Raw genomic sequence first — 14,530 nt, forward strand, 5'->3', positions numbered from 1 at the left:
TTTAACATTTTATATGAAAGCCCCATACATATTAAGAGGCATGGCACTCAATTTATTTACCTCAGAAAGGTGGAGAGATTCAAAAATTCTGACTAGTGAGTAATTTGTGCCAAAGTAAGGACATAAATGTGAGCTTTTCTTTCTTCTAGGTTGTCTTGTTATTTTTACTGACTGCATGCAGTTACTGATAGAAGAAAATTCGAGTGTGACTGCAAATGATTGAGAAACATTTGAGGATGCTGCTCTCACGGTGGGATTATGAAGAGAGCCATCTCTGATACCAAGTGCATATTTAGCAGATCGTTGTTTATGCACGGCAAAGTAGGTGAGTTCTTTCTTTACATCATCATTTCACTGTAAAAACACAAGAATTGCTGTGAAACTGGAGATGAAAGTTTTTTTACTCATAGGCTATTTAAGAATGCCTGCACAGGCATTAAACTTATTAAACTTTTTTTTTTTTTTAATATGCAATTAGCACAAAAGAAAAAGGAGTGAGAAGCATTTTGAAAACTATTTCCAAAGTTAGCCCTTCCAGGCTATTTACCATTTATCATTAGCTGTGGCAAATGGTGGTGCCATTTACCATTAGCTGCGTGTGCCTTAAGAAACCTGAAGGGTGTTAAAAGCACAGATATGACAGCTGAACTGGTTATTTGCTTTTTCTATTTTCCTTTATTTATCTGCTTTGAAAAATATCTTTTAATGTCTTCTTTATTCTTCTCTCCCTTTTTTTTTTTTTTTTTTTTCCTCTGATTACTGTGGTAGTCAAGGTTAGTTGCTCATCTATTCCTCCTTCTTTCTGGACAATTGCCGTGGCCTCTTCCTGCCTATTTCAGAACACAGATGGAATCTAGAGCTTATTCAGACCCAGAATTTTAGGATATGCAGGTTCTCCATCATGCAGTTGTGCCCTTGGGAAGCACTGAATGCTGGAGAGGAACAGCCTTTAGTGGTCAGGACAGTGACCATTGCACCACGATTTCCAAAGCCTGGATGTAGATCCTCCATCTACTGATACCAAGTGTTATTGATGCAAATGTTGACACAGGTTGACAGCAATTTGCCAGAAGTTTTGGCTCTGCATAATTTGAATTGACTCTGAAAACTATTGGAAACAGAAATCTCTACATAGCTTACAGGTTTAAAACAAAGCCAGCTGTTTATGAGGGAATGCTCTTCATTAGAGGAGCCTTCAGAGATGTTGAAGAAAGGCTTTTGTCTCAGATTTCTGGGAAGAAGATAGGGATTTTTTTATATAAGTGTTTTTTAATAAATTTTGTATGCTGTAACACTAAAAACCTCCAATGACTTTGAACTTCTAAAACTTTAAATAAAGATAGAAATGGAGAGAAAGGCAAAAAATATGTGCCTACAGCCAGGCACACTCTTTGGGAAATGCAGAGATAGCATAAGCAATAGCACTAAAAATCCATACCATAGCAGATCAACGCATCTAGAGTCAAAGGATTCAAACTTTATTAATAAAAACATTTATTATTAAAAGCACTCAGAGAGCAAATGCTTGTACCTGATACTACATTTCTCAATTACTCTGATATATTTGATATTCATGTCAATGAAATATTCCACATGGGGAATTCATTCACGGGGAATAGAAGAAATATGGACTAATATAATGCTGGCTGTTGATTCTGATTGACAGCTGCGAAGTATGGCCACATCTGGTTGTTAAAGTTTAAAGGATTTTAAAATTAGAAGTAGCATTTCTGAGCCTAGCGCTGAAAAACCCTGACTTTTGCAGTGCTGGGAGCAGGCTGTGAGAGGGATTTCTATCCTGGTTTCCCACCCAGAAGAATATATTTACTGTTCAAACATTTTGAGGCAGGCACCCATGGAAATCAACGGGAACTCTGCCACGGGTTTTAAGGGGAGCAGAATCTGTCCCTATGTGTAAATATACAGCAATATTTTTTTTCCTCTGACTGTTAAAAACCACCATCACAACTGGATGGAACCCAGTTTTAAACACTCAGACACGGGGCCTCTTTACCACAGGAGTCTCCAACGATGCCCATCCTTAACACCACACCAGCTGCCAGCCGAAGGCTCTGAAATGCTGATTTTAATCAAAACCTTTCCTTTCAAATCTAGCTTACAGTTTACTCACAGCGCAAAAGTGCTTCTCAGCACTGGAATTTTCAGGATGCGATGCCGAGCCAAATACTGCAGGCACAGCTTGCTCATAAGACAGCAATCTTGTGGCCCACCTTGGAGGCTGTAATAGGGCTACTGTACTCAGCCTCCCACCCTTGGTGAAGCCCACTAATAGCATCTGTTTTATAGCATTCACTCCTGCAACCTGCTAGTTCCTTGGCTCTCCTGCTGTCACAGAGAGGATGTGCTTTACTATGCTGCAGGTCTGGTGGAAAGTTGTCAGACTTCAAGCCAAACGTAAAAGCAGCCAGTGCTGAATAAATGACTTGAAATACTTTCTCCAGGGACCCCTTCCAGGTCCAAGATAGGCAGATTTGGCCAGTGTTTGTAGACAGTCTTGCTCAGAGGCAAATTAAAAATCAAAATACAGACACCGTTTGAAAAACATCGAAAGCTAGACTCAAACATCCACCATGTATTAAGACATTCTTATATAAAAATAACCACAAGGTTGCAAATTCATACTTTCCTACTTGGTGAGACCAACTGCAACCAGGAATAAACCTGGACATGTGTGGGGCAGACTGCGGTGCTGCCTTCAGAGAAAGCATAAAACTGGAGCGAGAAAAACAGGACGCTGTGAACCAGGCAATTGAATGGAGCAGTGGGTGGCACACGGAGCAGGACCCTCACTTGCCCCAGTGCAGCCCACAGGAGATGCCCAGCTCAAGCCAGTGGCACAGAGCAGGACACTCACTGTGGAAATACTGAAGTTTTACCCAGGAAAGTCCACGGTACAAATGATGCCTTAAATTTTAGCTTTCATATTATTCAGATTCTGTACTGCTTCAGCATATAACTCTGAACTTCACATAAAGTGTTAGCAAGTTCTCTTCACAGTTCAGTTAGACAAAATAATCCTTTTCCAACCCGAGAACCAAGGACACTGTTGCAGCTTTGGGCTCAAAAAATACAAACAGCAGCGAATTGAGGAGAGCAATCTGGGACGATGGGACTTCATAACTTGAAGCTGCAATTGGACAATTAACCCCAAAATGTAAATGGACAAAAACTTATAAAAGTGTAAAAACTTGTGACCCGCTGTCCACCTTGGGCAGAGCCACGGCCAGGCTCTTGTACTGCCCAGGGTGTATTCTGTGGTATTTTCTGAGACCCTGACAAAGGTGAGGAAAGGAAGGAATCTGACTCCATGTTCTTAGAAGCCTAATTTATTATTTTATGGTATTGTATTATATTATAGTAAAACTATACTAAAGAATACAGCAAGGATACAGACAGAAAGATAGAAAGATGCTAAAGAAAAACTCGTGACTCTCCCCAGAGTCTCAACACAGTTTGACTGTGATTGGTCATTAAGTCAAAAGAATTCACATGTTGGATAACAATCTCCAAACCACATTCCAAAGCAGCAAAACACAGGAGAAGCAAATGAGATATAATTGTCTTCCTTTTTCTCTGCGGCTTCTCAGCTTCCCAGGAGAGAAATCCTGGGCAAGGGGATTTTCCCAGAAAATATGACAGTGACAGTATTCTTTGAAGGCCTTTTAATGAATGAGGCCTACTTTATTCCTTTAACACTGTCTAGATTCTGTTGCAGGTAGCCTCTCAAGGCACCACCCTCAATACCTGACTTACACCCCATCCCTCCTCATCCCTCGCTGGCTCTGCTGGAGCCCACACTGCAGTTGGGCCGTCGGGATGGCCGCCCTCAGGAGCAGCCAGCAGGAACATGTCCTGCTTCTGCTGCGTGCGGTGAGAAACAGGAGGGGGTCACCAGCAGGAGGTTTGCCAGGAGACTGGGGGGATCCTCTGATGTGGGGCAGGAGCAGATGCAAGGTAGGGCAAAGATGTCCAAATGAGTGGGTAGCACAGAATCACAGGATGGCTGGGGTTGGAAGGGTCAGATTACAAATTATTCAGTTCCCACTCCCTGCCATGGGCAGGGACACCTTCCACTGTCCCAGGTTGCTCCAAGCCCCGTTCAACCTGACTCGGAACACTTCCAGGGATGGGACAGCCTCACCTTCTTTGGGCAGCCTGTGCCAGGGCCTCACCTCTCTCACAATAAAGAATTTCGTCCCAATATCTAATCTAAACTTCTAAATCTCTTTCAGTTTAAAGGAATTCTTCTTTGTCCCATCACTACATGTCCTTCCGAGAAGTTCCTCTCCAGTTTTGTGGTAGGCTCCCATTAGGTACTGAATGGGGAGCCATGAGCAAATACCACCTATCTTATTTCATTACTGGGGGTTTTGTGCCTGCAGAGCATTAAAGAAGCCTGCACTCCAGCTGCCAGGCATAGCCACACGAATAACACACAACTGAGGGGGTCAGGATACCACAGAATGGATATAGAAGAGTGGTAAAGTGGAAAAAGAGACAAGGGAAAAACTTCAAGCCAGTTTTGCTGCCAGACTTTATCTCAGAGAGCTACAACCTCAGAAAAAAACAGTCACCTTTCCAAGCAGCAGCCCTTTCACATGATGCTTGCTCTTGGCAGTCACTGTTTAGATTCTCTGGCTGGGCTCATAGCCTCGCTACATAAGAGATTTTTGGGCGTAACTGAGTGACACAGAGCACTGCTGACTGCCACAGCCCAGGACTGCCACCAGCATCCTGACCCCTGCTGGTCCACAGACTGTGCTCGTGGATGACTTGGAAGCAGCCATGTAATTGTTAGGGCAAAATCTTGTTTACAGCTCTTGCTTCCCACAACACAGACGGAGTAATCTCAGCCCATGAAGATCCTTTTGCATCCTCCTGCTCCGCCTCTCCATGGCAGGATCACATAGCACAAGCCACCTCCCTCCTCACAACACCAGTCATCATTGCAAATCCTCAGGAACTGATCATTCTGCCTCTCCACGTTGCTCCTCTTGCCATACATCACCCTTCTTGCTATATGGGACAGCCAGAGTCATTGTGAAAGCTGCAGGGCTCCCCTAAGAGCCACTCATGGCATGAGTCACATCTCAGTGCTGCTGTGGTTTGGTCAGCAGCTAATCATTAAAAATCCATGGCACAGCTGGAACACAACACCCTGCCAGTCAGCACTGCCTGGCTGGGACACCTTTCACTTTTGTATTCACTGCTCCTCATTGTTTTCATCTGCTCATCCATCTCCCCGTGTGTGTGCCGCTAGTCCCAGTGATACACAAGCAGCAAAACAGAGAGGAACCTGTGCTTCCATGAAACTGAAGGCTATCCTTACACCCGTATCTGAACAGAATCTCACTCAAGCACTTCATACTTCAAGGTTAAAAGCTTAAACCAGTCATTGCAGGATGTACTGTTTGTGCAGTTACCAGAAATGCTCTCGTATTACCTAGATTTGGGAATGACTTGAAATGTGTTTAAAATGATAGTGAGGAAAAGAAAAGTCTCCCAAGCAGTAAGGAGATCAGAATTTGGGGCACATAACCAAACTGATATTTAACACAACCTTCAGCTAACTCAAACCCCATGTGAGACAGTAATTACCTGCTTTAAAATGTTTGCTTGCACTCCAAAAGTAAAATTGTGCCCAACAAAATTAAAGCTTCACTACAACTTACTTTAATTATCATTTTCAAGAGGAAACTGTGAAAATGTGAATTAGGAGACAAAAGGAAGAAATAACCTGGAATCAACCACATTCTCCAGCTGTTTAAGCACCACTGAGCTTTCTAGGGTAGGCAAGGACTTTTTGCTGCTGAAAAGTCCAAATTTTTCCTTTAAAAATAATAGCACCAACTTTCTATTATGTACATTCATTAGGCATTGATATTGCTCTTCATACTGTATCAGAGTGGGCTTGTGTGGGGGCAGGTGAAGAGCAAATTTCAAATTTCGGGGAAGAAAATTGAGAGGAATAATCACTGCCAAATTTGAAGCAAAAAAATGAAGACACTTTTCCTGTGTTGCCGCAGTTAACTAGACATCAATTAGTCAAAATGGTGAGTTCTTGTTGTTTTAGTGCATAAAAGAACCTGGGAGTTCTGGAAGATGCCAGGAGAATTTCTCAACATGCTCATGGACACACAAAATGCTTTAGAAAGTTACACATAAAAGTCTGTCTTCAAGAAACTGATAGGACCTCATGCCAGCTCTGGGACACCTTTAATATTGAAAAGAGCTGCCAATGTTTATTATTTCACATCCAATTTGTTGCCATAAACAGTTCAAAAGAAAGTGATTAACTTCAGATTAAAGAGGCTCTGCCAGCAAGGGAACAGAGCACGTCAGAGGTGCCAGAGCCCGTAGCTTTGCTCCTGGCCTGTTGGGAATGCTTTCAAATCACACAGCAGCAGGCAGGAGCAGAGCTGGAGGCAAAAAGCAGAATAAACCGAAAGTTAAACAGTGTGACCCTGTATGTGTGTGTGTGTGTTATTATTGTGTCTTATTGGAACGCTGTTATTGCAAGCCCATTATGACATTATGATAAAACTGCAGACAAACCCATCATATTTTTGTAAGGGATCTCAAGGCTCTGGAATATTTTGACTAGAGGGGAAAGCAAAATGATCTCCCATCTTCCACAGCTAACAAGAGATGACCTTCTCTGAATTTCCTTTGAAGGTTGCACAGTGCAGCAATAAACGTTTCATGCAACATGTGAATCCTGAGTTGAGAAAAATAAGTTTAGATTTACAAATATAAGGTGAAATGGAGGATAGGACAGGAAAAAGAGACATCCAGTTAAACCCAGGACACTTACAACATGGCTAACTCAAATGCCAAAAATGCCAGTAATCTGGGAATATGGATTTGAGATATCAAACCCCTTCCAGTCTCACTGGTGTGCTCTAGTCAGCTCTCTCTCCTCAAACAGGGAATCATCAGTGGTACTGAGCAGCCTAAGAAAAGAGATTTCCATCATCATCAAGGGCTGCAAAAAGATACAATTATAATAAGCCTCCACTCCTGGAAGCTTTTTACTTCATACAAATAGTCCTTTCAGAGTCAAAACCATATATTTATTCTAGATAACAGATGCACTGCTGTTGCAAAACCAGGCTGTGCACTTGGTATAGCATTTAATCCAGCAACCCCTAGCAACATTTTCTTCCCCCCATCGTGGGGAAGTCTGCATCTGTGCTGGAATAGGTTAGATAGCTACTTAAATATTTACTAAAGGAACTATATTATATGCTAAATATTTATAGAATGCATGGTATACTTCACAAAAGTAGTGAACTATAGCTGTGGAATAAGTGCATTGGGTTTATCTTAGGTATATGAGTTTACTTTTAGAAATGTTCTTGAACAATGCAAAATGTTGAACAATGAATTTTTATAGCATGTGACAAATGGCAGTTTATGTTTAAATCATATTTGGAAATGTAACTTTAGGACAGAGCATGTAGATCATTAAGAAGTCATTAAACGATCTTACCTAGGGTGTAGATCCATATAGAACTGGAGAATGTGTAAGCTTTTATGTTTCAAATGATTATTTTAACACTGTGGTTTTTATGTGCTGGAAGTGTTAAATTTTTAATTGGGCACTCAAAATCATCTTGAGTGAGAGGGACCATCTGGAAATTAATTTCTTTTAGATAATACATCCCTTAAAGTTGAAGGAAAATCTTTTCAGAGATAACAGGAAGATTTTTGGAGCAGGGACCTGGATGAATGTGTGCACAGACTCTTTTATACACATACCCAGAGCAAAAGCAGTGGAACCACGAGGTCCCTGCAGGTTCTCAACAGAGGAGCAGCTGAAGGTGCCACAGACTGGCACAAAAGGTACCCTGGTGCTGTGGCCAAACAGAGCTGGATCAAACACACAGAGAAAAGGGAGTTCTCACTCCTAATTTCGCTGGGCTATGAAGTCCCACCAAGGCAGATTCATCCTGATCTGAGCCTGCTGAGGAACATTTCTGTTCCACAAAAACCACTGCCCACCTGTTGCAGAACAAATTAAACTGACAGCCACCTGGAACAAGTTCACTGTGAGACACTGGCAGAGTTCTAGGAAATGCTACACATCTTTCCCTCTCCTATCCACCACCTCTTACTGCTGTAAAAATCCACTCTCTGGTGCAATTCAGTAGGATTCTGCCTAACACTACTGCTCTGAGTATTCCCCACTGGTTCCTTTTTCATAGAGATGACCTGCAAACCATGGAGATCTGTGATGGCAAAGCCTGGGAAGTGGTTTTTCTGAGATCCCCAAAAAAGTACTATGCAATATTTTCCCAGGTCTTCATAGGAAACGATCAACTAAATAATTTTCACACTTGTTGGCCCTGGTGGGATTCCATCAGTGCCGCAACACGACATCAAAACCTGTGTTTGTTCTGCAGATTTGAGCCACAAATTGATAGATCATTATTTCCAACAGAAAGGTAGTTTTAAGTGAAGGAAGTAAAAGGTGCAGTAAAGAACTTTGGGTCCTAAATATTCCTTAACAGCAACTGCTGTCAGAGAACAAGGGACAGAGAGATGTGCACAGCTGCTCCCTCGTCCCAAAATCATCTACAACATGCAAGGGATGTCCCAGTCACGGGAAACACAGGAGATGGGAGAGGAAATAAAAGGGTGCAAAATGAAAAGATGTCTCTCAGCATGGGATAAAACAAACTCTGCCTTAAAGGAAGTATAAAAGCGAGCAGATGGTGAACAGACACCTGCACGAAAGTGGTGTGCATCCAAACCCAGGTTATCACTTTGTTGTACAGACATAGACCCTCTTTCCAAGTACTTTTGTTTCTCTGTCTCTCTTCTTTTGAACATGCACTGCTTCTGTTGCTACACTTCATGCTTAAATAAACCCCACAGCGTGGTTCTCCTGCGTCACACGATTCCTGTTTGCTGATCACTGCTCAACAGCTTTCAATGGACAGGACAAATAAAATATATTTGCAATTTCTTATCTAGAATAAGAAAGCATTGCACAAAAACTGTGGAGAGTTGAACTGGAAGAACTGCACTTCCACACTGGAAGTGAGGCACTATTTCTGGCCAGATAACATGGCTCAAGGGAAGCCAACCCAATTGAATTTGTTACATTGAGCAAACAGTGCTTTCAAATTTGCAAAGCCTTCAAGAGAGGAAGACACAGAAAGCTGCTTAGTAAAATTTACAGAAACAGCTCAGGGTGATTGACTAGACCTTCTAGATGGCTAATTAGAAACACTTCAGAAGGCACTTAAGCACCAAACTTTTGAATTAGAGTCCATTCTGCAGAGCCTGAAATGTAATGTCCCCATATTTAAGGCATTACAGACCATGTTAAAAAAATCTTTGCCCCTTTTTCCTGTGTTGCCATTGCTGTACTTACCTGTGAACACTAAAATTACAGGGTACTGTGCACCTCAATTCACTTTTTCATTGCACCACAACAGTTTCCTGGCCGTTGCCTTCATTCGCTTTTAAAGCACAAGGACATTTGAATCCTGACAAAAAGACTGGCAGACTAGCATTAATATATATGATCCATGCTTGCTACAGAGGGTGGAATTCAAATCCCAAATTTTCTGCCTCTCAAGAAAATCTTGAACTTCTGTGAAGACCTCCCACAGAAACCAGGAAAGAATTAATGGGCTGCTGAGTTCCTAATATGTCCCACCCTGTGGCACCTGAAGGAAGTAGGTGTTAGACTGGCAGGGAACAGCTTGACAGGTTGAATTTCCAGCTATTTATGGCAACTGACAGAGGGGCCTGGAGCCAAGGACGACTGCTCCCAAGTAAAGTCTGCCTTTGGCAAAGAAAGCCTGGCAGAAAAGCAGGGATTTTTCTTGCTGCCAGTGACTTGGGGGTCTCTGATACCAAGTGGGATGGAAGTGTTTGCTGTTGGGTTTTTTTTTCCCTTTCTGGCTTTTATTGATCACTGGAGGGGTGAGGAGGCTGCTGAGTGCTGGGCCCAGAAGGGGTGAACGGGTTTATGTTCCTGTGTGTTTACTTTGGACTTCAGGGGCCATGGAGAGAGTGGAACTTTTTATGCAACGCAGCTGGCAGAAGAAAATCTCTCTGATTTGAGGGTGTTGGAGGGCAGATGGATCAACAAAAATTCAGAAGGAAACAATTTCAGAGTTACTGTTAAATCATGCTGCTCGGGAAGGGGATGTTCTCTGGGCATTATGGCCACACCGATCAATTCTCACTCCTCAGCGTGCAGGCAGCCTTCACAGCCAGTCCTGAACAGCTGGCTCAGCCCTCTGGGACCAGCCTCCCAGTGAAACCTGCCTGCCAGAAGAGCCCTGCCCAGTTCCCCTCAGACAGGTACAGCTATTCCAGGCTGATGGACAGACAGACACTCCTGTTTTACCAGCTGAAAATCACAAATACTCAGAGGACGCAGCAGGAACAATGTTGATTTCAATACTCCAGATGTAAAGATGTAACAGATGTAAATATAAAGCAAGGGAATTAACATAGAGGAAAAGCAAGCTTGGACACACAGATTTTGGTGCATTATACAGATGTTTGGTGTGTAGACATCTTGGGGTAAATATTTTATTTTCTGAAAACCAGACAATTTAATTACCCCACATAAAGCTTCACAATTGTTTGTTTGTTTTGTTGGTTGGTTGGTTTTGGTTTTGGGGTTTTATGGTTTTGGGTTGTTTTTGGTTTTTTTTGCTTAAGCGAGTAACAAAAACTAGTTACCCATACAAACTGAAGAAAGAAGGCACTGTGTTTACTGGGAGATTTTCCAAGGCACAGGAGATCTAGGTTTAAGTCTATCCTCTTCCTCAAGAATTTCAAATCCCCATGTGGGACACACCCTTATCTTTCCTATAGAGGAAAACCACCCTGAGATGTTTTGTTCTCAAAAAGTTCCTGGAGCTGTTTCACCTTGCATGGAATATCAGCCAAAGTTCTAAACCTTGTACAAATAAATCTTCTGTACTTGTATCTATCACAGTAACAAAGGGATGATGCCTGTCAGTCCCACATGACCATACTCAGGCCATTTTGTTGACTATGGCATTATCACAGCCTGTGGGAGAAGGATCTAATGCCTAGATACAATATATATATATTTTTTTTGAGATGCTATTGTGCAAGAAAACAAACAAATAAAAATCTCACAGCACCAGGGTACTGTAAAACACTTCAATCTCACCTGACACACCACATTTCTTGGTACAAGGAAACACAGACGTGCTTTGCTGGTCAGAACCAGAAGTATGGGTGCAATATTTTCTCAGCAACTCCCCACCAGCATAATTGTAGAGATGTTCACCTTCTCCCCAGATATTCCTAGGAAAACATCATTCTCCTGATTTTTCAGAGCCAGTATATTTGATAAACTTGTGTTAACACAATGGACACCTTCACAGTGAAATTCAAAAACCCCAGATGGGGCATATCAGAGATCACACTGTACCAAGGCTCTCCAAGCCTATGCCTCTTCTTTCATCAGCCAGTTGTACAGTTAACATCCCTCTGGATTCTTTCAGAGTTATCTAATTCACTCAATCATGTGCCTGGTTCTTTTTACTAACATCAAAAGGCTTTGGATCAGGCTCTACCAAAAAAAAAAAAGTAGCTTTTCTACAAGGCTATTGTGCATTTTTTATCAGGTCCACAATAGCTCCTCTGTGACTCCTCTCCCTGCCTCACCTCTCATCACACACACGTTAGCAGATAACATGACATTAAAGAGCCATCAGTGTCCTCCAGGAAAGCTGCAGGAAGGTTTCCTGGCCTGCCAAGCAGCAGTTCTGATAAGGGATCACCTGCACAAGCAGCACATTCCTACCTCACTACCAACATTCTCTCCAAGTACAGATGTCTTGCCACATATTACTGTGACTGAAGGGTTTGGGCTGCAGCAGAAGAGATGGGAAGAGGGAAAAAGGAGTTCTTATTTTAAAACCATTTCTGCCTGATTCTGCGATTGAAAATTGCTTATGCCTGGAGGTTAGAGAGTGGCTGTCCCTAAGCATCTTTTTCCTAGCTTAATCTTCACCCCTGCCACCCAAAATCCCATATTTCTGGGCTTCACTGCAGTTATCATCAATCAGTAATTTACAGCTTCAAAACACACATTCTCAAATGACACAGCTCTGGTCTTCATAATAAATCAAGGCCCTACCTGTGGGCAAAAACTTCCCTGACAACCAAATAAAAAGGTATTCAGTGGGATACCAAACAATTATAAGGCCCCAGTAGAAAAAGTAAATCATAATAAGAATATCTAAAGATGAACACAGAGCCCTTTTAACACCACCTCCAAAACCACTGCTCCATTGAAAGTGTTTTAACTTCAGTGAATGGTGTAAAACTTAAAATTAGTAAATTAATACAATTAAATTAGTTAACTGCAAATTAGACTAAGTTTCAGAAGAAATGAAGTAATGACACGTTTTATATTTTAGGCCTTGCACAGCTGACGTCGTGTCCTTGAAGAGCTACAGATATTTCCCTGCCCTTACACTGTTGAAATCCCTGATATTTCCAATACTAAGTACAGAAAAGTACTCAAAATTCTACAAAACTATTTTTCAAAGCATGACTAATAAAAATAAACCAGAAAGTGTATAGAGTAAGTAATTTTGAAGATGCTGAAAATTACTTATAAAAGGTGTTCTTATCATAAGACACACCCTTTAATACACCTGGAAAATATCAGAGAGTGGAAAATCACCAGAGTGAATAATCATAAATTTCAACTGAAAAATTGAGTGAGGGAAGGATGATTCAGAGTTTGTGTTCACTGCTCAATCTTAAGTAATGTTCTAAGTACCAACAAACAGGAAACATCTCTGCTAAGGTACTGAATGTCTTTCCTCTTGAAGCACACATAGGTTGAAGATGGTCAGCACATGATCTAACTGGGTACTCTAAAATTGGACCCTGTATAATCAGCCTTCCACTAGAAAAGTACAGGAATTGCAATAGTTTACTCTTCTAATTGTAAAAAAGGAACCAAATCTTACTTTAGACAATACTGATATTGACAGGACTTAACAGCATGTGTTAACTGGTAATGTCACTGCTTTTTGAAAAGAATCCATATAGCATGTATAACTGGAAGAGTGATTTTAAATCTGTGAGTGCATGATCCCTATCATTTCAAAAAATCCAGACTCCTTTTCCCAACTCCACTCTCCTTCTCAGGAAAAAAAAAACAAAAAACAACCCAGAAGTTGCACTAAACTAGGCTCAAAGCTGGTTAGATGGAAATCAGAATCTGAGAACGACAGTAAAGGGGTTTAAATTTTCTGTCTGAGAGCATGAGCTCTGGCTCCTAAGCCTTACTGTGGGGCTAGGGAGCCACCCTTTGGTCACTGCTCTAAGTGCAAAATCAATATATCCGCACACTCTGACAGTTCTGCCCTCTGAGGAGGGCTCTTGATGAACACCTATAAATTTGCTGGTCTTGCCAGCAGCTCTTCCCAGGATGTCTCTGGTTTAACACCATTTACAGAGTGTATCTTGTCTCACAGGGATGGCGGGGAGGAGTAACTCCTGCACGTGGGAGGCTTTGAGCACGTTATGTGTTAAATAAACAAAAAATGTTGTTACACTCTGTGCCCTCCATTCTCCATCCTGTCACAGACCAACTCCCACAAACTGAGTGCCTGCAGCATCACTTCTCACTGAAATGAGGATGAAAGGAAACTGAACATCTGTAGCTTTGTAGGTTTCCCTCCCCAGAGCCCAAAATTGACTAAATGAAAAGGTTACACCTGAATTACAAACTACTTTGTGACAGACAGACATAGATGAGTGTGAAAAGGAGAGCAACACACAGAAAAAAACAACAAACTACTGGCTTATGATTTCAGAAAAATGGGCTGGACACTGATGTAGAAAGGCAAAAAAAATCCTCAAAGAATGCAAAACACAGATACTAAGCTCAAGAGAGGTCAGCCGACAGGACAGAAAGGGAAACCCATGGAAAGCAGCCAGAGAGATTAAACTTAAGCCCCACACAACTCTTATTTCACATTGAAAACCACAAACCATTCCCAGAAAGGAAGAAACTTTTATGCTCCCTCTTCGCCTTGATGTGAGCAACCTTCTCAAATGCTTCTGCATTTTACGAGAAGGGACTGGATTCCCAGAGTTTTCCATTTACTCCTCCCTCAGGACTTTGGGGGCTGTTGTTCTTTCTTTCAGCTCAGGATCATCCTCTGCCATAGTCAGCTTTTGCTGGTCAGTATCACAGGGAACCAGTCCATGAGGCAGAGAAGATAAATAGTGGAGATATAAAGCACTGGATAACCCAGCCACAGCAGGAAAGCAGCAGTCTGGAGTTTGGATACAGACTTGGGAACACCAAGACCAAGAAACTTAGATGAACTACAGACTGTCGGGTGACCAAATAGAAAAAAAGAAGGAAGGACAGAAACAGGCTGGAAATAGCCATTAGTTCAAATTACAGGTAATTAGCAGAGGTTGAAATAATTAGCACTTGCTGAGGTAATTAGCACTTGCTGGAGCAGTCTGAATA

This window comes from Onychostruthus taczanowskii, unplaced genomic scaffold (genome assembly GCF_017590055.1).
Source record: "Onychostruthus taczanowskii isolate IOZ18803 unplaced genomic scaffold, ASM1759005v1 scaffold15, whole genome shotgun sequence".
NCBI lineage: Eukaryota > Metazoa > Chordata > Aves > Passeriformes > Passeridae > Onychostruthus > Onychostruthus taczanowskii.